General features: G+C 45.0%; 1 pseudogene; it reads right to left on the bottom strand.

Moving 5' to 3' along the window:
• LOC102175026 lies at nucleotides 3538-5761 on the bottom strand (annotated as a pseudogene).

Raw genomic sequence — 23526 nt, 5'->3', positions numbered from 1 at the left:
GCCTTCTCCAGGCCACATGGAAAAATTTGCCTTTTTCTAAACATACGGTGCGGAGAAGGCAATGGCACCCCACTCCAGTACTCTTGCCTGGAAAATCCCATGGACAGAGGAGCCTGGTAGGCTGCAGTCCATGGGGTTGCTAAGAGTCAGATATGACTGAGGGACTTCATTTTCACTTTTCACTTTCACTTTTCACTTTCATGCATTGAAGAAGGAAATGGCAACCCACTTCAGTGTTCTTGCCTGGAGAATCCCAGGGACGGGGGAGCCTCGTGGGCTGCTGTCTATGGGGTCGCAGAGTCAGACACGACTGAAGCGACTTAGCAGCAGCAGCAGCAGCAAACACACGGTGCTTTGCTGACTGTGTCTAGTATCTCTTGCTGACCTTTTTTCTGAATTGCCCTTGCTCTACTCTTAATGATGGGGTGGGAACCTCATTTATGCTTAAATGTGTTCCGCAGGGAACTCTGCTCTGGAACCTTCCCTGATTCCCCCTCACTCCACCCTATTCCTCTTGTTGCTTTTTGATAACTCCACCCTCATCTCTCCTGGAGTTCTTCTCAAGGTCTGATTTGTATTACGACTTGAGGGGCTGCTTCTGTTCGAGAGAATTCTCAGCACTTGGATCTTAAACAAAAGTCCATGATTTAGTTGCTTAGCCCCTCTGAGAAGACAAGTATGTGGCTCTGGGGGAGAGTGCAGATCTGACATTCCTGGAGTCCTCAGGTGCCCTGCCCTCCTCTCTTACCAGCTGTTTTCTTTCACACAGGTGTCCTGATCAACAATTAATGCCCCTGTGATAAGCCACCAGAAGAACTGGCGCAAGTGGCTATCCCTGATATGAAAGGTGGGGTCACTGGGGCTTGCTCTAGGGGAGAAGCAAGGTCAGGAAAGGGAGCAACTTTCCTAAAATAGTTGAAACCCAAAGACCACTGAAGAACCCAGGTTAATTAGATAATTAGATAAGCAGATCTTCTTCAATCAGGAACAGCAGAAACCTGTTTTTCTTTTCTCAGATACCCTGGGCAATGTCTGACCTCGTTTTAAGAAGACCCAGGACTGGGAACTGGAGTGGGAAAGGACATATGGAGGATGTGTGTGTCCTTGGGCTGAGGAAACAGTGATAATGTGGAGAGGCTGGGAGGTGGAAGCGGGAGATGGGGGCCCAGCCCTGTGTGCACCCAAGTCCAGACTATGGGCTGCACCTGGCGGGTCACAAGGGAGTCAGAGCCACCCTCTGGGAAAGGGCAGCCTGTGCTCAGGTGTTGAAACCCCTCCCCTCTTTTATCTTTTGACTGCATCTCGTGTCTTGTCGGATCTTAGCTCCCAGACCAAGAATGGAACCTTGACTCTTGGCAGTGAAAGCACAGAGTCCTAACCATTGGTCCACCAGGGAATTCTGGGAACCCCTTTCTTTCCCAGTTTGTGCTGCTGGGTGTATGAGGGTGGGATGGACAGGAAGAGACATGGGAAGTCCTGTAAAGTGGGGATCATCAACAGGGACCTGCACAGCGTTGAAAGCCATTTGTCCTCTTATAATTGATTTGTCATGAGAGGTGAAGAGTTGGGATGTCAGCAGGAAGTGGAAATTGGGAGAAGACTGTACAGTGTTTCCCTGGGGAAGGGGCTGTTCAGTAAAAGCTGATAAATGCATAGCTTTGTGACAGGCTTGATGGGCCACTTGGGCTGTTTGACTCATAGGGAACTCCCAAATTACCTCCATCCACGATGACCTCTGTCTCCACGGAGTTGGCTTCAGAGGACCTAGAACCCAGAGCCCCACTCCTGAAGAGGTGCCAGGAAAACTGTATAACCTGGGAGAGGGGCAAGTACCCTACCTGAGAGGAGAGTGTGGGGAGTGTGGGTGGGCCTGGCCACAGCCTCTCTAAGGAGATTCTTTGGGGCCTGGGGCCCAGTGGTGTTGTAAAGTAGTTCTAACCTTCCTGGGCTGCCTCTGAATTTAAGGGGATTTCAGGGGTTAATTTCCAAGCATTCTGCAAAGGGAACAAACATGAACTTCCCTTCACTTTCTCACTTGGGCCTGGGATCAGCCAGTTGCTGATGTGGCTTCCTGATGTGATGTGGTCTCAGGAGCCTGCCTCGAACACACCACCCCTCACAAGCATGAAGACTGGGGCCCTGGATAGTTCAGTCATGTTTGGTGACAGGAAGAATGTGGATATTGCAAAGAGTGGTAGGAACCCTGACACTGCACAGTCCCTTCTCCAGGAGGATAAGCTCGGGATCCCAAGGGCTTGGGTATGTCAGTCATATTCAAACTTTTCGAGACTCAGGACACCATCCCTTTGCTTCTCATTTGCCTGCAACTGGATGTCCTCTGCAACATCATCCCCTTTACAGTCAGGCTTATCATCAGTCTTCTTGGAGAGATGTCAGAGTGTCAGGAACTCTATACCTCTATTCAGAAAAAAAAAAAGATCCATGTATATCCACTCTGGTCAAATGAACTTGTTTAATACAAAGATCAAAGTCTTATTCTGTGTTCGGAAATAAGGCTTAATTCAGTTTTACTGGGCTTCAGATGGTTTTGGATTCTTAAGGAGGAAGGTAAAAGAAGAGAAAAGCCAGGAGATTCTGCATAGAGATATGGAAGAGATAAGCAGGGGAGGAAGCTCAGAGAGGGAGGCTGAGATCTGGAGACAGAGGAAGGAACTTTTTTGAGGAAATTGTATTCCTGTCCCTCCTATGCCCCTAAATATTCTCCTCTTGCTTAAATGTTTGAGAATCAGCTCTTAAGTGTTCACGTCCAAACACTTTCAGTGTCTGAGTCCGAATGGAGGGAAGGGAAAGGAAGAGTTCCCAAAGGATGAGATCTTAAGCTGGAGATCCCTGACTCTGCCTCTCTGTCTGTGGCCTCTTGCCCAGTTCTTCACTCTGACCTGTCACATGGGGTCACACAGAGTTGCACATGACTGAAGCGACTTAGCAGCAGCAGCAGAGCTGAGGAAGAGATCTAGTTTAGGAACAAGAATAGCTCTTTGCATAAATCCCACAAACTCATTTTCCAGTTCTTCTCCTCACCCCCTGCCTTGTCATGCTGCCATGAGAAAACGGGTTAGGGGAGAGAAGTATGAGGAACAAACCAAGAATCTACACCTCTAAGTTTTCTGGGGATAAGATTCCAGTAAAACAGAAACAAAAATTTGAGAGATCACCATCTTTCTGGAGCTTAGACTACTAAGGTATCACCCAAACCTATTCCTGTTTGGGCACCACTTACTGGGGAGCAGCCCCTGTTGGATCCAGGGTATTCGAAGTGTGGACAGCATTGGAGATGACAGATTTATTTATTTAGAGATATAGAAGGAGATAAGGATTTATTTAAAGATATATAGAGAGATAGAGAAAGAATGTTGCAGTTTAGAAAATAGAGGAGAGAAAGAGGCTGATGTTCCTTGGTTTACGCAGAAAGCCAATAAAGTCCCAAGACAAGGGACTTACACCGTTCACGTAGGCCACAGGTGCCCACTTGAATAGCAGAGGGTGCCCCGCCTTGGGCTCTCTCGCGCGTGGGTCTTAGAAGCCTGGGCAGAGACGTGAACACAGCGAGCCCCTGTGCTCCAAGGGATCAGCCTGAAAAAGAGAGTAAGAGAGAGAAAGAAAGAAAAAGAGAATTGACATGGGGAGCCAAGCAATGATGAGGCAAGGCCCAATATTTTATTTTTCTAGGGGGCTTATATACCTTAAGCTGGAGAATACATAGAGAATAATGGAAATACAAAGTCATGAAGGGTCAGCAGTTCTGACCCTTATCAAGACCAGGCTTTCTCTCTGCATAGCTATCTGTATACACAGGTCTTCGGTGATTTACATCATCTTCTGGCCAGGAGGCCTATTAGCATTTTATGGCCCTTTTCTGATAAGGGTCCATCAACCAGAAAACTTATTTGCCCTAAAAGTGTTGTTCTTTCCAAAGTCTAGTGCCACTCTCAGAAAGCACTAAATAAAGTTACATTCTTACATAGCAAGGATACAACGATTTATAACAAAGAAAGAGGAGTACAGTGATTTATAACAAAGAGAAAATTCATTAACTCTAAACTCTAGTACTGCTAACATTAAAACTACTATATTCCTATTTCTGCATCCCAATTACATTGATTAATATCCTAACAGGTGCCTAAAAGATAAAGGATATGGAGGACTGGCGGCAATCATTAACTCAACAATGAAACACTTCACCAATATAATTCTTAGCTCTTTAAGATGTTTTAAGCATCTCATGCCTCTCATGGTTGGGAGGCTGTAAACAATCACATGAGTAGCTGTAAAAGTTCAGGGAAACCTGTCAGGCAAGTTAGAGAGCCGTCAGAGTGGTTTGAGCTGAGACACTCCTTTTATATGCAGGAGACTATTAACTGGAGCTCTAAGTTAACTTTTTCCAGAGAAAGGTGGTCGGGGATAGCCCCCTGTTAATGTCAGAGGAGTTGGTGAAAGTCATGAAATAATAAAACAGACAGATTCTGCTTTTGGGGTGCTCCCTCGAGACCTGACTCGCCCTGCCCACCAGGTCTCTCCGCGTGACCTTGTCATGGGTGGGATCTCCCGTGCTGGCTCCTGGCACCCCAGACCCCCACCCTCTCAGAAGAACCTGAGCTAGGAAGGGCCCCAAGAGATGTCACAGGAGAACCAACTGAGCAGAGGAGGAGTGGTCCAGTGGCCTGGAGACGGAGCTACGGCAGGACCCATGGCCAAGGAAAGATAGAAATATTAAGGACCTTGTCCAGATGGACACAAACCAGCTCGAATTTCTTAGAGTCCTTTTTCTCAGGAGGCTCACAGGCCACAATATAAGAAGCATTCCTTTCCTCCTTATTGTACTTATTGCATTCTGGTTATCTCTCTAAGGTGAGCCTACACTTGGTCAGGGATACAGGTGTCTGGCTCTGGTGGCAGTTATTACGGCCATTCTTGCAGGCTGTGTTGGGAGTCTGACAACTGGTAGTCACACTGGAGAAGGACTCATGCAGGAAGGTGTTGAAGTCTCTGCAGAATTTGCAGAACTTGTTGATTTTGCACATCGCGGTGTTGCAGCCTTGAGGACTGGGCTGCGCGTGCTGAGTTTCAAACCACTGAGCTGGGGTCATGTTCCTGGGCCTGGCGCTGACTGGATCCTTGGCCACCCACAGCCCCAGCACCAGGAAGAGCAGCAGAGGGCAGAATCCTGCTCTGGCTGGCGCCGTCTCTCTTAGGGGGCACAGTTAGAAGGGAGGAGTGGGGTTTCTGGGGATGGAGAACAGGAGGTGGAAATTAGCCCTCCTGAACCTGCTTCTTCCAGCTGATCACCGTCTCCCTCCCCCTCTGTCTCCTTCCTCCCTCTGCCTGTGTCTTTCTCCTCCTGTCCTCTCTGTGTGCACACAGCTGCTATGACTCCACCCTGTAAACCTAGGGCTCTGTTCCTCTCCTTCATTCATTCTGTCCCTTATGCCTCCCACTCCTTGCTCCATCTCTTCTCTCTCCATGTCCCCGAGTCCCTGTGTCCCTATTTGTTTCTCTGTCTTATCGGCTCCGTGACTCTCCAGATCCCCATCTCCTCCAGAGCCCCATTTTGTGCCCCCAGCATCTTTCTTCTCTCTCCTGTGTGTCATCCCTCCACATTGAGTCCCTTCTTTGTCCACCTTGTCACTCACCTGATGGGTTCTGAGTAGAACCCATCCCTTCCCTGTCTTCTCTCCACACCCACATCCCATTGCAGGCCTCGCCTCTTCCACAAGTTCCTGTGCTGTGGTACCTGCTCCATCGCACACACCTCCCCTCTGCTGGGACTCAGATCTCTGAGGGCCTCTGCTTACTACGAACTTCTTAAGAGCTGGCCTGACCTTTGGTGCTTCTATTTGGGGGCGGGCTGGGGAGCAGCCCTGGATCAGGAAGTATATCAGTTCTGTTCAGTCGCTCAGTTGTCTCTGACTCCTTGCGACCCCATGGACTGCAGCACGCCAGGCCTCCCTGTCCATCACCAACTCTCGGAATTCACTCAAACTCATGTCCAATGAGTTGGTGATGCCATCCAACCATCTCATCCTCTGTTGTCCCCTTCTCCTCCTGCCTTTAATCTTTCCCAGCATCAGGGTCTTTTCAGATGAGTCAGTTCTTTACATCAGGTGGCCAAAGAATTGGAGTTTCAGCTTCAACATCAGTCCTTCCAATGAATATTCAAGACTGATTTCCTTTAGGATTGACTGGATGGATCTCCTTGCAGTCTAGGGGACTCTCAAGAGTCTTCTCCAACACCACAATTCTAAAGCATCAATTCTTTGGTGCTCAGCTTTCTTTATAGTCCAACTCTCACATCCATACATGACTACTGGAAAAACCATAGCATTGACTAGACGGACCTTTGTTGGCAAAGTAATGTCTCAGCTTTTTAATATGCTGTCTAGGTTGGTCATAACTTTTCTTCCAAGGAGCAAACATCGTTTAATTTCATGACTGCAGTTACCATCTGCTGTGATTTTGGAGCCCCCCAAAATAAATTCTGTCACTGTTTCCATTGTTTCCCCATCTGTTTGCCATGAAGTGATGGGACCAGATGCCATGATCTTCGTTTTCTGAATGTTGAGTTTGAAGCCAACATTTTCACTCTCTTCTTTCACTTTCATCAAGAGGCTCTTTAGTTCTACTTCACTTTCTGCCATAAGGGTGATGTCACTTGCATATCTGAGGTTATTGATATTTCTCCGGGAAATTTTGATTCCAGCCAGTGCTTCATCCAGCCCAGCATTTATCATGATGTACTCTGCGTATAAGCTAAATAAGCATATAAGTTAAATGCAGTACTTGGATGCAATCTCAAAAATGACAGAATGTTCTCTTGTTCGTTTTCAAGCCAAAACATTCAATATCAGAGTAATCCATGTCTATGCCCTGACCAGTAATGCTGAAGAATGGTTCTATGGAGACCTACAAGACCTTCTAGAACTAACACCCAAAAAAGATGTCCTTTTCATTATAGGGGACTGGAATGCAAAGGTAGGAAGTCAAGAAATACCTGGAGTAACAGGCAAATTTGGCCTTGGAGTACAGAATGAAGCAGGGCAAAGGCTAATAGAGTTTTGCCAAGAGAACACACTGGTCATAGCAAACACCCTCTTCCAACAACACAAGAGAAGACTCTACACATGGACATCACCAGACAGTCAATACCAAAATCAGATTGATTATATTCTTGGCAGCCAAAGATGGAGAAGCTCTATACAGTCAGTAAAAACAAGACTGGGAGCTGACTATGGCTTAGAATATGAACTCCTTATTGCTGAATTCAGACTTAAATTGAAGACAGTAGGGAAAACCACTAGACCATTCAGGTATGATCTAAATCAAATCCCTTACTATTATACAGTGGGAGTGAGAAATAGATTTAAGGGACTAGATCTGATAGACAGAGTGCCTGAAGAGCTATGGATGCAGGTTCATGACATTGTATAGGAGGCAGGGATCGAGACCTTCCTCAAGAAAAGGAAATGCGAAAAGGCTAAATGGTTGTCTGAGGAGGCCTTACAAATACTGTGAAAAGAAGAGAAGCTGAAGGCAAAGGAGAAAAAGAATGATATACCCATTTGAATGCAGAGTTCCAAAGAATAGCAAGGAGAGATGAGGAAGCCTTCCTCAGTGATCAATGCAAAGAAATAGAGGAAGACAACAGAATGGGAAAGACTAGAAACCTCTTCAAGAAAAATAGATATCCCAAGGGAACATTTCATGCAAAGATGGGCACAATAAAGGACAGAAATGGTATGGGCCTAACAGAAGCAGAAAATGTTAAGAAGAGGTGGCAAGAATACACAGAAGAATATACAAAAAGATCTTCGCAATCCAGATAATCACAATGCTGTGATCCCTCACCTAGAGTCAGACATCCTGGAATGCGAAATCAAGTGGGCCTTCGGAAGCATCACTATGAACAAAGCTAGTGGAGGTGATGGATTTCCAGTTGAGCTATTTCAAATCCTAAAAGATGATGCTGTGAAAGTACTGCACTCAATATGCCAGCAAATTTGGAAAACTCAGCAGTGGCCACAAGACTGGAAAAGGTTAGTTTTCATTCCAATCCCGAAGAAAGGCAAAGCCAAAAATGCTCAAACTACTGCACAATTGCACTCATCTCACACACTAGCAAAGTAATGCTCAAAATTCTCCAAGCCAGGCTTCAACAGAACATGAACCGTGAACTTCGAGATATTCAAGCTGGATTTAGAAAAGACATGGGAACCGGAGATCAAATTGCCAACATCCATTCATTGGATCATCAAAAAAGTAAAAGAGTTCCAGAAAAACATCTACTTCTTTATTGACTGTGCCAAAGCCTTTGACGGTGTGGATTACAACTAACTGTGGAAAATTCTGAAAGAGATGGGAATACCAGACCACCTGACCTGCCTCCTGAGAAATCTGTATGCAGGTCAGAAAGCAACAGTTAGAACTGGGCATGGAACAACAGACTGGTTCCAAACTGGGAAAGGGGTACGTCAAGGCTGTATATTGTCACCCTGCTTATTTAAGAGAGATAGAATGAGGTAAAACATAAAACAGTTGAGTTTGGGGCAGAACCAGGAAAATAGAGAGGGATTAAGGATTAGGCCTTCAGGAGAAGTGAAGCACCCATGGTGAGGAGGGTTGAGGGGTGAGAACACTGGCTGGATCAGGTTGCAATGAGGGAAAGCATTAGAACTGTTTGATTAAAGGCTCAAAGCAAGTCATCCAGTAGGCTGAGAGGTTGAACTGAGTGACCCCATGAAAGACCCCACTTAAGTAAATGTGAGGCTTATACTGTGCTTGATAAGACGGAATCTCTTCACTTTAGATTCCAGCATGTCTTCCGTTTCCATGTGATTTGTCTCTTGACAATAGCCCCCACCTGAATAATATCTCCCACCACAGGGAACAGCAGGAAGAGCTGGAAGGGGGAAATCCAAGGTTAGAAGAAGGGGATTATTTCACGATGAGAGACTGTAGCTGTCTGGGAGTCCATTCCGAGAATGGGTTCCCCGCCCACGGCCCACCGGGCAGCGCAGTGCAGTGAGAACCCTGCCCTGGGAGTCGGGGACCTGAGACTGGAGCTGAGCTGATGTTCCAGCTGCCAAGACGCACCCTTCCGACCTTGGGATCGCTCTGGCCCTCAGCCTACTCGGGTGTATGAAGCTTGTGTGCAGTTCATCCTTGAGTTCAGGGTAACTGTCTATACCTTTTATGAGTTGAAGTGTTTTCCGTGACATCAAGAGACTTCTACCCTGGCCTGCATTTTATTTCTGTGCCATCACCTGCCTTCTCCAGGCCACATGGAGAAATTTGCCCTTTTCTAAACACACGGTGCTTTGCTGAATGTGTCTAGTATCTTTTTCTGCCCTTTTTTCTGAATTGCCTTTCCTCTACTCTTAATGATGGGGTGAGAACCCTATTTATGCTTAGAAGTGTTCCCCAGGGAACTCTTTGCTCTGGAACCTTCCCTGATTCCCCTTTACTCCACCCTATTCCTCTTGTTGCTTTTTGATAACTCCACCCTCATCTCTCCTGGAGTTCTTCTCAAGGTCTGGTTTGTATTACGACTCGAGAGGCTGCTTCTGTTGGGGAGAATTCTCAGCACTTGGGTCTTAAATAAAAGTCTGTGATTTAGTTGCTTAGCCCCTCAGGAGAAAACAAGTATCTGGCTCCAGGGGAGACTGCAGATCTGACATTCCTAGAGCCCTCAGGTGCCCTGCCCTCCTCTCTTACCAGCTGTTTTCTTTCACACAGGCATCCTGGTCAACAGTTAATGCCCCCGTATTAAGCCTTCTTCTGGTGAGAAGAGCTGGCACAAGTGGCTATCCCTGATGTGAGGGGAGAGGACTGGGGCTTGCTCTAAGCAGGAGGAAGGGTCAGGGACGGGGATGGTGGTGGTCTCTTAAAATGATTGAAATGGAGAGACCACTGAACAACCCACACTAATTAGTTAATTAAGTCTCTTCCAATCAGAAACCACAGACACCCAAATCTTTCTTTCCTCAGGCACCCTAGGCAATGTCTGACCTTGCTTTAAGAAGAACCAGGGCTGGGAACTGGAGTGGGAAAGGACATGTGGCGAATGTGTGTGTCCTTGGGCTGAGGAAACAGTGATAATGCGGAGGCTGGGATGTGGAGGTGAAAGATGGGGGCCCAGCCCTGTGTGCACTGGTGTCCAGACTATGGGCTGCGCCTGGCGGCTCACAGGGGAGTCAGGGCCACCCTCTGGGAAAGGCAGCCTGTGCTCAGTGTGCCCTTTTATCTTTTGGCTGCACCTCGTGTCTTGTGGAGTCTTAGTTCCCTGACCAAGAATGGCAGCTTGACTCTTGGCAGTGAAAGGACATTGGTCCACCAGGGAATTCTGGGATCCCCTTTCTTTCCCAGTTTGTGCTGCTGGGTGTATGAGGGTGGGATGGACAGGAAGAGACATGGGAAGTCCTGTAAAGTGGGGATCATCAACAGGGACCTGCACAGCCTCGAAAGCTTTTTACCTTTTTGCAGTTGATTTGTCTTGAGAGGTAAAGTGTTGGGGTGTCAGCAGGAGGCGGAAATTAGGAGAAGACTGAACAATGTTTCCCTGGGAAGGGGCTGCTCAGTAAAGGTTGATAAATGCAAAGCTTTGTGACAGGCTTGATGGGTCACTTGGGCTGTTTGACTCCTAGGGAACTCCCAAATTACCTCCATCCATGGTGACCTCTGTCTCCATGGAGTTGGCTTCAGAGGACCCAGAATCCAGAGCCCCACTCCTGAAGAGGCGCCAGGAAAACTGCATAAGCTGGGAGAGGGGCAAGTGCCCTACCTGAGAGGAGAGTGTGGGAGCTGTGAGTGGGCCTGGCCACAGCCTCTCTAAGGGTTCCTTGGGGCCTGGAGCCCAGTGATGTGGTAAAGTAGTTCTAACCTTCCTGAACTGCCTTTGAATTTAAGGGGATTTTAGGGGTTAATTTCCAAGCATTCTGTGAAAGGGACAAATGTGCACTTCCTTTCACTTTCCCATCCAGGCCTAGGATCCACTAGTTACTGATGTAGTCTTGGGAGCCTTCCTTGAACACTCGAGTTGGTCCTCCCATCACCCCTCAGGAGAACGCAGACCAGGGAGATAGATAGCTCAGTCATGCTTGGTGACAGGATCCCTGAGCTTGGAATCCCAAGGGCTTGAGTATGTCAGTCACGTTCATATCTTCTGGGACTCAAGACACTATCCTCTTTTTTCTCATTTGCCTACAGCTTGATGTCCTTCCCAACACCATCCCCTTCACACTCAGGCTTTTCAACAGTCTTCTTGGAGCGGTTTCAGGATGTCAGGAACTTCATTCCTCTGTTGCAAAAAAGTCCCTCTATATCCACCTTCATCAAATGAGGTTCTTTAATAAGAAGATAAAAATTGTATTCTATGTTTGGAAATAAGGCTTAAAGTATGTGCTCAGTATGCTTTCTAAATGGTTTTGGGTTCTTAGGGAGGAAGACAAAAGAATAGATGAAGCAGGGAGCTTCTGCACAGAGATGTAGAAGAAATGAGCAGGGGAGGAAGCTCAGGGAGGGAGGCTGAGACCAGGAGACAGAGCATAGCTTTGAGAAAGATGCATCCATGCCCCTCCTGTGCCCCTCAGACCTAGCAAACCTATTCTCACCTGATTGTTTGAGCATCAGTTCTTAGACATTTATGTTCAAACACTTTCGGTGTCTGAAGCCAAAGTGAGGGACAGGAAAGGAAGAGTCCCCAGATGAAGGAATCTTCAGCTGGAGATCCCTGACTCTGCTTCCCTCCCTGCAGCCTCTTGCCCAGTTCTGCTTATGACCTGTCACCACTCGTTGGTCAGTTTTAGACAGTCTGTGGAGTCTCAAGGAGTCAGAGTCGACCGAGCGACTGAACAGCATGCACGGCCTAAATACAGAGTTTCCGGGAAGAGGATCCCGCAGCAGGATGGAGCTCTGTAAAAGACAGGAAGGGCCAGCACTGGGAGAAGTGCTGCACATTATCTCAGTTTAGCCTCCACCCCGTCCTTTCCATTCTCCACATAATCGCTAAAAGCTAGTCTTTCATCTCCTGCGCCCACGTGCTCTAGAGGCAGCGCTCCAAAACTAGAGAGGCTTGTACACTGCAACAAGAGAAGCCTGTGGGCCACAGTGAGAGAGTCTGCACACAGTAATGCAGATCCAGTGCAGTTAAAAGCAACCTAGCCAAACCAACCAACAAAAATCTTGCCTTTTATCTCAGGCCTAGAATCGCACGTGGAATTTCTGGATGGAAGAAAATGAATTAAAAGATGTCATCTTGGTGAGGTTAGCCAGTTTCCCTCTGGGGGAAATTGGGCATCTGGATTGTAGAGGGAAGCAGGGTGGGCAAGGTCAGGGGCAGCACTGACTTCAGATATATTTTTGGGTCTTCCTTCCTTCTTTTCTCCTCAGTGCCCTCTCCTTCCAATCACTGGTCACCTCTTTGCCTGCCTCCACTTTTCCATCTTTTCTCCGTCTAATTATTCTCTGCTTCCTTACTTTCTGCATGTGACAAGGAACTCTGAAATATTAATGAGCGTGTGTGTGTTTGGGGGGCTGTCCTTGAGGTTTTACAAACCTTCCTTAAAATAAAACCCTCACCCTCTACATACTCCCTTCTTTGCAGTTTTAAAGATCATGTGGAAATGAACAAAACCACTCAGATGGGAACAAGAAGAGCCAATTTATTTAGTTTATTGTAGTCAGAAATCTTGAGAGTCCCTTGGACTGCAAGGAGACCCAACCAGTCCATTCTAAAGGAGATCAGTCCTGGGTGTTCTTTGGAGGGACTGATGCTAAAGCTGAAACTCCAATACTTTGACCACCTCATGCAAAGTGTTGATTCATTGGAAAAGACTCTGATGCTGGGAGGGATTGGGGGTAGGAGGAGAGGGGGACGACAGAGGATGAGATGGCTGGATGGCATCACAGACTTGATGGACGTGAGTTTGAGTGAACTCCGGGAGTTGGTGATGGACAGGGAGGCCTGGCATGCTGCAATTCATGGGGTCGCAAAGAGCTGGACACGACTGAGTGACTGAACTGAGTCGGAAATCAGCCACTATCCCTTTTATTTGTCAAAGACTCAAGAGCAGGGAAATGGGAAACCTTTATGGTGGAAAAAGAAGTTTTCAGATGTGCCCTAGTTGGAGGCTGCTGGCATGGAGCTGGAAGTGGGTTAACTAGAAGCAGGACAACCTACAGTTAGAGATAAATATTTGTTTTTTTCCAATCAGTCCTAATATGGGGAAGCAGAGACAAAAATTAGGAAGCTTTAACTTAGGAATCTAGACACAGCTGTTTGAGGCCAATAGACCATCTATTTTGCTAACTCTAGCAGCTGCTCTTAATGACACTACCTTTGCCCTGGATGGAATATTATTGTTTGGCTTCCTGGACTGGTTTACGATGTAGAGTAGGTTTCCTGGATTTACAGATGCTGATTGTGGATCAGAAGTTTATCTTAAATACAGTCTGGCTGTTGTCTGTTCATGTATTTTGGTCTCTCAGTCCCTCTTTGTGTTCATTCTCTCACTTCTAAGAGGTTGGTCAACTTGTAAAAAGCAAGAATTCCAGATCTTCATTGCTCAGGAACAGTTCTGTTACCTTCCTAGTCAACTGTATTGTAAGATCTTCTTGATCTTTCTGTTTTTGTAGATGATCATCATGGTGATCATCTGATGAGAGAGGGGCTGCAACAATAGTCTCTCTGAGGAGCTTCGAAACCAGAAAGTCCAGCTGTCCAACCCAGGCCAAGAGACATATTCCATAGGTCACGAAGCTCAATCTTAGACATCCAAATAGCTTTTCTTTAAAGACAATGGAAGGCCTGTTAAATTTGCCTATTTCATTGACAAGTACAACAGGAAGTATTAGTACTGTCCCAGGCATCACCATGACTAGCCAACAAGAAATCTTAAGCAATGTGATTGTCCGTCACTACTCATGCCAATGAGTTGAGACTAACCTCTAATCCATCTAAGGCAAAGGTTAGTGTCATTAACAGCGGCTGCTAGAGTTAGTAATAGGCTTATTATTTTTTAAGATTTTATATTAAGGTGTAGTTAATTTATAATGTTGTGAAAGTTTCAAGTGTACAGCAAAGTTATTCAGTTATACATACACATATATCTATTCTTTTTTTTTTTTTTTTTCGCTCAGTCATGTCCGACTCTTTGCGACCCCATGGACTGTAGCCCACCAGGCTCCTCTGTCCATGGGATTCTCCAGGCAAGAATACTGGAGTGGGTTGTCATTTCCTTCTCCACATATATCTATTCTTTTTCAGATTCTTTTCCCATATAGGTTATTACAGAGTATTGAATATGGTTTCCAGGCTATACAATAAGTCCTGGTTGATTACCTATTTTATTTATGTATAGTAGTGGATTTTTTAATCCCAACCTCCTAATTTATCCCTTCCCCCAGTAGTAGGTTTCTTAAAGGTTTTCTGTTTGTATGATTCCCACTGATGGGAACACTGTTCTGATTATTCAAATAAAAATGAGCCAGTAACTCACCCAAGTATTAATAATCCAGAATGGCATCATCTTGGCTTTGTATCTAAGTAGGAATTTGAAGACTATAAATCAGTCTTGGTGACTTATACTTATAGAATTACTGACAAGCCTTGTAATACTATTCCTAATGATCATAAGGTGTTAGTCTGAGGCAAACAAGACCAGGAAGTAGTATCCAGGAGAGGTATGCAGAGATCCAGGGGAAAAAGTGCTGTTTATGACATGAGGTTGGAACCAAGGCCTTACATAACATGTTTGGATTTCTACTACTCTCTTTCAGGTTTGGCTCACCACCCTACAAAGATTGTCGAGTTCAAATTTAGAATTTTCTAGGGTCTGAACAATAGATTTTATTAACTGAGGGTCTTTTTCTGGGAGAGAGTGCATGCTGGGTCACTTCAGTTGTGTGAAGGACACTAGCAGAGTCACCGGTTGACTTGTTTGGAATCAATTGTTCAAGGGGGTGCAGGTAGAAATGCCGTTGACTGTGATCACCTGTGGCCTTATTTGATGAAACTGGAGTTGCTCAGAGGGCTTTATCATGGGAATCTGGTGATTGTTGGTATATTCAGCAGTCAGTAAGACTGAGAACAGTCTTGTGGCTACCACTTGGGATCATCTGAAAATGGCAGTTGAATGAGTATTTCCTTTTCTTTTTAACTTCATTGAGATATAATTAACAAATAAAATTGTAAGATATTTAAAGTTTACATTGTGACAATTTGCTCTATGCAAGCATTGAGAAAGAATTCCTTCCATTGAATGAATTGACATGAATCACCTGATGCATTTATCATTTTAGAATGAGTCTATTCTGACCTAACAATTATAATGTCAGGAAGAAAAGAGAAAAAGGCTCTTTATAGGTGAATGACAATAAGCGATCTATAGAAAATAATATGAATTATAAGCAAGCAGGTAAAAAAAACCACAAACAAGAATTGGATAGAAGTTGGTCCAACATACTGGCTAGAGGCTGTCCACTATCTGTGATCATCTGTTCCAAAGGTCTTAGGCTAGCTGTCTACTTCTGAAGATCAGTGGTTTCTGAAGGATCTCCTAGAATCCTCGGTTTGAGACTTGTACTGAAATAGCCCTCTACTTACATGGAATTCTAAATTGCTTTAGTTGTGAATTGTGAACCTAGTAATTGATTTCCTATAGTTTTACTGCTGTATTTGTTGTTAACAGTATTTTGATAAGGTCCCTTCCTATGAGGTTCAAGAATAATTTTTCTCTGATGTGTCTTTTAATAGATAAAATCCTCTGATTGAAAATAATGAAGAACTTGTTTAGAAAGATGTTGTGGGAGTGTGGCCTTAATCTGTTGGTGACAGGACTGGGTGTATAGCACAGGAGTCCCTCACAATATTTTGCCATGTCTGCATATGCTAGGGATGAGTCTAGAACTGGAGGTGAAATTTCAAATGCATGTGCCTGTGTGTGTTAGTCGCTCAGTCATGTCCAACTTTATAGGATCTATGGACTGTGGCCTGCGGGGCTCCTCTGTCCGTGGGATTCTCCAGGCAAGAATACCAGAGTGGATTGCCATTCCCTTCTCCAGAGGATCTTCCCGACCCAGGGATCAAACCTAGGTCTGCTGCATTGCAGGCAGGTTCTTTACTGTTTGAGCTACAGGGAAGTCCCAGTGCATGTGCCTTCCAGTTATCAATTCATAGGGGGATAACCTATGTATCCTAAGAGAGTGGTCTGTTAGGCCGTAGAGACAGTGGCCAGGAGAAGCTGTGGTCAAGAAAGCTCAAGGGTTTCTGAAAATATTGCTAGTTTTTTTTGGCCACACCTTGTGGCTTACGGAATCTTAGCTCCCAAATCAGGGACTGAACCTGGGCCACCACAGTGAAAGTCCTGGGTCCTAACCATTGCACCGCCAGAGAATTCCCAATGTGCCAATTTTATTTTATTAAAAAATCTTTTTATTGGGGTATAGATGATTTACAGTGTTGTGCTAGCTTCATGTGTACAACAAAATGAGTCAGTTACACATATAAATATATCCACTCCCTTTTAGACTCTTTTCCCATATAAGCCATTACAGAGCATCGAGTAGAGTTCCCTATGCTATACAGTAGGTCCCTGTGAGTGTGAAAGTTACTCAGTCATGTCCAACGCTTTGTGACCCCATGGCCTTTACAGTCCATGGAATTCTCTAGGCTAGAATACTGGAGTGGGTAGCCTTTCCCTTCTCCAGGGGATCTTCCCAATCCAGGGATCAAACCCAGGTCTCCTGCATTGCAGGCAGATTCTTTACCAGCAGAGCCACAAGGGAAGAACATACAGTTGGTCCTTGTTATCTGTTTTATATATAGCAGGGTGTACAAGTCAATACCAACCTTCCAACTTATGTCCTCCCCACCTTACTCCCTGGTAACCATATATATATATGGTTACCAGGGAGTATTTATATTTATTAAATATATATATATTTAAAGTCTGTAACTCTGCTGTTGTTCAGTCGCCAAGTCCTGTCCAACTCTTCGTGACCCCATGGATTGCAGCATGCCTGGCTTCCCTGTCCCTCACCATCTCCCAGAGTGTGCCCAAGTTTATATCCATTGCATCTGTTACTGTTTTATAAATAAATTCTTTCATACCTTTTTTTAAGATTCCACATATAAGAGATATATCATATGATATTTGTTTTTCTTTGACTTATTTCACTCAGTATGACAATCTCTAGGTCCATCCACCAATATTGCTAATTATAACTTAAGGATGCTGTTAGTCCTTTACAGAATTTCCAGAAGATTGTGCATGAAAAAAGGACAGCTTTCTTTATTTCTGTTTTTGCTATTATTTATTATTCTGGTTTTTTGTTGCCTTCCGTTTTTGAGTAAGAGGTAACACCATGGAGAGTTCCTTTATAATTGTTCCCATAAAGCTTGTGCCTCAATCACTTGATATTAAAGTTGGGATGCACCTAGAAGAAGACTCTAAATCAAGCAGCTTTTTTAGCAACTGTAAAGCTGTAGCTCTTGGGCAAAGTGAAAGTGGCTCAATCGTGTCCGACTCTTTGCAACCCCACGGACCATAGCCAGCCAGGCTCCTCTGTCCATGGAATTCTCCAGGCCAGAATATTGGAGTGGGTAGTCATTCCCTTCTCCAGGGGATTTTCATGCCCCAGGAATCAAAACTGGGGTCCCCTGCATTGCAGGCAGATTCTTTACCAGCTGAGCTACCAGGGAAGTCCCTTTGGCAAAGATATAATGCTATTAGATACAACTCATCCTGAAAATCTACATAAAATAACTAAAACATTTAAATCCCATGAAGTGTAGAAGTTAGGTGAGTATCTAAAGGTATCCAAAGGGCACCTGAGGCTTTGGTTCATGACCATGTCCAACCTTTACAATTTTCCCAGAATTCTGTTGTTGACAGGTAACAGTGACCCTGTTGGGACTCAGGGCAGGCCGGCACAGAATAGATCAAGGTGAAATATTGATTATTTTGAATTAAAATTACAAAGAAACAGCCAGTGCAAAAAAGAAACTCTGATCCTCTTCTTTGTTTCCCAGAAAGCAGTAAATAAATATCCCTCGCTGTCTAGGAGGCAGAGAGACATCTTTATCCCCAGAGATAAGGAAACCAGGGCTGAGAAGGCTGTAAAACTACCCTTGTTATTTCTTTACTAACCAACTGCCCCAAGTCCAAACTCTGTTCAGATTCTTCACTAAAACTAAGTTTCTTAGCTCTGTCCATTCCTCACCAATTTATTGTGTTTTTTTAATCTCAAAAGTATAAAAGCTACCTGCCTTGGACTCTTCGTAGATCCTACTTCTTCTATTATCAATCAATTAATGTTTATTTTTGGCTGAGTTGGGTCTTAATGGCTACGCACAGGCTTCCTCTAGCTGCAGAGCGGGTGGGGCGGCTGCCCTTTAGCAGCAGTGCTAGAGCATCTCACTGTGGGGGTTTCTCTTACTGCGGAGCACGGGCTCTAGGTTCACAGGGCTTCAGTAGTTGTAGGTTGTGGTTTTTGCTAAGGCGAGTCTGACACTTTGCAACCCTATGGACTGTGGCGCATCAGGCTCCTCCGTCCTTCACTATCTCCCAAAGGTTGCTCAAATTCATGTCCACTGAGTTGGTGATGCTATGTAATCATCTCATCCTCTGCTGCCCCCTTCTCCTTTTGCCTTCACTCTCTCTCAGCATTGGGTAGGGCACAGGCTCAATTGCCAGGAAGCATGTGGGGTCTTCCAGATGAGGAATTGAACTGGTGTCCCCTGCATTGCAAGGTGGATACTTATCAGCTCCTTCTTCTATGAGACCTCTATATATACAAAGTAAATCTGTCCCCCTATCCTATTAATCTGCATTTAACCTACTTATTAGAATAGCCAAAAGAACTCAAGAGAGGTAGGAGGGACATGTTCCCATCCCTGGCAATGGGCACAATCAACATGATACTTTCCAGACTCCTCTTCCCCGGAGGCTGCTGCAGCTGAGAGATCCTGGGACATCTGACAAAAGCTGGCAGAAAGTGGGATTTCTTATCACAGCAACCTCCTGGATATCTGCCTGCAGGATTAAGTGGAAGGGAAGTAGTGAGAGCACCTTTCTCCCTTTCTAAATTTAAATTACCTGGAAAAAATGCTTTCAGGATTAGTTCCCTGGACATAGCGACTCTGGCATTGAGCCTTTTCTTCTCAGAGATGGTCACAGTTTGTCTTTGTCTTTCGTCATTGTCATAAGGAGGAAAAACTATGGGGCAGAATGCTGGCATAGCCCTATAGCCTGGTGTTCATACTGGCCTCACAGGCTGGGAAGTTAATGTTTCTCATCAGACTGGCATTTGTTTGGACAAACTTTGCTGTGGGTCTCCTATGTAAAGACAAGCTGAAATTTTTCCTTTCATCTTTTTCTATATCCTGAGAGCTTGGCTTTGTAACCAACAAGAATATTCTCTGTGGTCTCCACCATCCAGAGAGTACACTTACCAGGGTGCAACTTCGTGGGTCAACCCCATAGCCAGCTCTCAGGGGAATTTTTCAGGAGTCCAAGTCTATAAGGGGTTTCTGTCATCTTAAGTTCTGTCATCTTAATTTTTGTTGCTTTTTCAGTGTTCAGAACATGCCATTCCAGTAGCACCAGTACCTGGTATCACAGATTAGTGGGTCTGTCACTGGAGGCATTTCACATTCTCCTGGGAAACTAGAGACACCGTTTTCACTACACCAGGTGCTACCGCCTGTAGCACTGAAGGCTTTTACTTTCTTAGACTAACTCTAGGAGCGAACTTTCTGGGTCTTGTGAAGGCTGCATACTCTATTTTGAGATGAGGCATATGCTTTTGGTAAGCCATGGAAATGCATTGATTTGAGTTGCTATTTAAGATGAAGATCTTATTCTTCGATGACCAGATAATGGATCCTTTGAATTGGCTATATTTAAGAGAAAAAAAATTGTTTTAGCGAACACTCTTTCTAAAACCAAATTTTAAAAGTGGATAAAACACAAGCAAAAAAATATATACTGGCTTACCTTGAAGATATTATGGTTTTGTTTCCAGATTATTCCAATAACGTGAATATTGGAATACACTGTCACACGATTTTTTTTTGTTTCCCAGTACATATAGAAGTTATGTTTATACTGTACTGTTGTCTATTAAGTGTATGAAGCATTATTTCTAAAAAAAAAAAGGTGTATACCTTAATAAAAATACGTTACTGCTAAAAGATGCTAACCATCATTTGAGCCTTCAGCAAGTCATAATATTTTTGCTGATGGAGGATCTTGCCTTGATAGCTGACTAGGGTGGTGGCTGCTGAAGTTTGATGTGTCTTCAGCAATTTCTTAAAATAAGACAACAATGAAGTTTTCAGCATCAAATGACTCTTCCCTTCATGAACAATTTCTCTAGCATGCAGTGTTGTTTGATAGCACTTAACCCACAGTTGAATTTCTTTAAAAATTGGAGTCAGTCCTCTCAAACCACTGCTTTATCAACTATGTTGGTGTGTGTGTGTGTGTGTGTGTGTGTATATGTTAGTCGTTCAATTGTGTCCAATTCTTTGTGACCCCATGGACTGTAGCCCACCAGGGTCCTTTGTCCATGGAATTCTCCAGGCAAGAATACTGGAGTGGGTTGCCATTTCCTTCTCCAGGAGATCTTCTCAACCAAGGAATTGAACCTGGGTCTACTGGATTGCAGGCAGTTTCTTTACCATCTGAGCCACCAGGGAAACTATATTTGTATTATAGTCTAAATCCTTTGTTGTCATTTCAATAATCTTCACAATATCTACCCCAGGAGTAGATTCCATTTCAAGAAACCACTTCTTTTGCTCACTCATCAGAAAGGAACTCCTCGTTCGTTAAAATTTTCTGATGAAAATGCAGCAATGAAGTCACATCTTCAAGCTCTACTTCTAATTCTGTTTCTGAACTTGGGTGGCCTTGGCCAGCAGTGGCTTGAAGCAAGATCTCAGATTCTCAACCAAAGACTGAAACCAGGTCTCAGCAGTGAGAGCACTGAACCCTAATCATGAGACTACAAGTGCCAGCAGATAGTGAGAAGTCCCTGGCTTATCTGCTTTATAGAAATGAATTTCAACAAAGAGATGGAAGATAGTGAAACAGTGAAATGTTTATTAGGAAAAAAGGTACATGTGCATAGATATACACCGGTGGGGTGGGATAGGGGTGGGGTGGCTCAGAGAGACAGTCTCACCCTTTGGTGGTTTAAATCACTTACAGGGAGTATTTCTTCCTGGTTTCCTCTGGCCAATCATCTTGCTTTGCCTGGCTCTGAGTCTCTCTTGGGTTGCCCCGCAGGCATGGCTTGGTTTCATTGAGTTAGACAAGGCTGTGTTCCTAGTGTGATTAGATTGACTAGATTTCCGTGAGTATGATTTCAGTGTGTCTGCCCTCTGATGCCCTCTTGCAACACCTACCATCTTACTTGGGTTTCTCTTACCTTGGGTGTGGGGTATCTCTTCATGGCTGCTCCAGCAAAGCACAGCCGCTGCTCCTTATCTTGGACGAGGGGTATCTCCTTACCGCTGCCCTTCCTGACCTTCAATGTGGGATAGCTCCTCTAGGCCTTCCCGCACCTGTGCAGCCACTGCTCCTTGGTTGCTCCTCCCAGCTGCCAGCCCTGGCCTCGGGTGTGGGTGGCTCCCCCCAGTTGCCGCCCCTGGCCTTGGGCTTGGGGTGGCTCCTCAGGGTCACCGCCCCTGGCCTCGGGCTCAGGGTGGCTCCTCAGGGTCACGGCCCCTGGCCTTGGGCCAGAGAATTTGGAAAACTCAGCAGTGGCCACAGAACTGGAAAAGGTCAGTTTTCATTCCAATCCCAAAGAAAGGCAGCACTAAAGAATGCTCAAACTACTGCACAATTGCACTCATCTCACATGCTAGTAAAGTAATGCTCAATATTCTCCAAGCCAGGCTTCAGCAATACGTGAACCGTGAACTCCCTGATGTTCAAGCTGGTTTTAGAAAAGGCAGAGGAACCAGAGATCAAATTGCCAACATCCGCTGGATCATGGAAAAAGCAAGAGAGTTCCAGAAAAACACCTATTTCTGCTTTATTGACTATGCCAAAGCCTTTGATTGTGTGGATCACAATAACTCTGGAAAATTCTGAAAGAGATGGGAATACCAGACCACCTAACCTGCCTCTTGAGAAATCTGTATGCAGGTCAGGAAGCAACAGTTAGAACTGGACATGGAACAACAGACTGGTTCCAAATAGGAAAAGGAGTACGTCAAGGCTGTATATTGTCACTCTGCTTATTTAACTTATAGGCAGAGTACATCATGAGAAACGCTGGACTGGAAGAAACACAAGGTGGAATCAACATTGCCGGGAGAAATATCAATAACCTCAGATATGCAGATGACACCACCCTTATGGCAGAAAGTGAAGAGGAACTAAAAAGCCTCTTGATGAAAGTGCAAGAGGAGAGTGAAAAAGTTGGCTTAAAGCTCAACATTCAGAAAATGAAGATCATGGCATCCGGTCCCATCACTTCATGGGAAATAGATGGGGAAACAGTGGAAACAGTGTCAGACTTTATTTTGGGGGGGCTCCAAAATCACCACAGATGGTGACTGCAGCCATGAAATTAAAAGATGAATTACTCCTTGGAAGAAAAGTTATGACCAACCTGGATAGCATATTCAAAAACAGGGACATTACTTTGCCGACTAAGGTCCGTCTAGTCAAGGCTATGGTTTTTCCTGTGGTCATGTATGGATGTGAGAGTTGGACTGTGAAGAAGGCTGAGTGCTGAAGAATTGATGTGTTTGAACTGTGGTGTTGGAGAAGACTCTTGAGAGTCCCTTGGACTGTAAGGAGATCCAACCAGTCCATTCTGAAGGAGATCAACCCTGGGATTTCTTTGGAGGGAATGATGCTAAAGCTGAGGCTCCAGTACTTTGGCCACCTCATGCAAAGAGTTGACTCATTGGAAAAGACTCTGATGCTGGGAGGGATTGGGGGCAGTAGGAGAAGGGGACGACCAAGGATGAGATGGCTGGATGGCATCACAGACTCGATGGATGTGAGTCTGAGTGAACTCTGGGAGATGGTGATGAACATGGAGGCCTGGCGTGCTGCGATTCATGGGGTTGCAAAGAGTCGGACACAACTGAGCGACTGAACTGAACTGAACTCAGTATGACACTCTCTAGGTCCATCTGTGTTGCTGCAAATGGCATTATTTCATTATTTTTAATGACTAAGAAATATTCCATTGTGTATACATACTACATCTTCTTTATCCATTCCTCTGTTGATGGACATTTAGGTTGCTTCCGTGTCTTGGTTATTGTAAACAGTGCTTCAGTGAGCATTGGGGTGTATATATATTTTTGGATCATGTTTTTCTCTGGATATATGCCCTGGGGTGGGATTGCAGGGTCATATAGTAGCTCCAGACTTCTCTGGTAGATCAGATGGTAAAGGATCCACCTGCAATTTGGGAGACCTGGGTTTGATCCCTGGTTTGGGCAGATCGCTGGAGAAGGGCATGGCAACCCACTCCAGTATTCTT

The sequence above is a fragment of the Capra hircus genome, chromosome 10, assembly GCF_001704415.2.
Source record: "Capra hircus breed San Clemente chromosome 10, ASM170441v1, whole genome shotgun sequence".
Taxonomy (NCBI): Eukaryota; Metazoa; Chordata; class Mammalia; order Artiodactyla; family Bovidae; genus Capra; species Capra hircus.
This window is presented reverse-complemented; position numbering and strand designations above follow the sequence as displayed.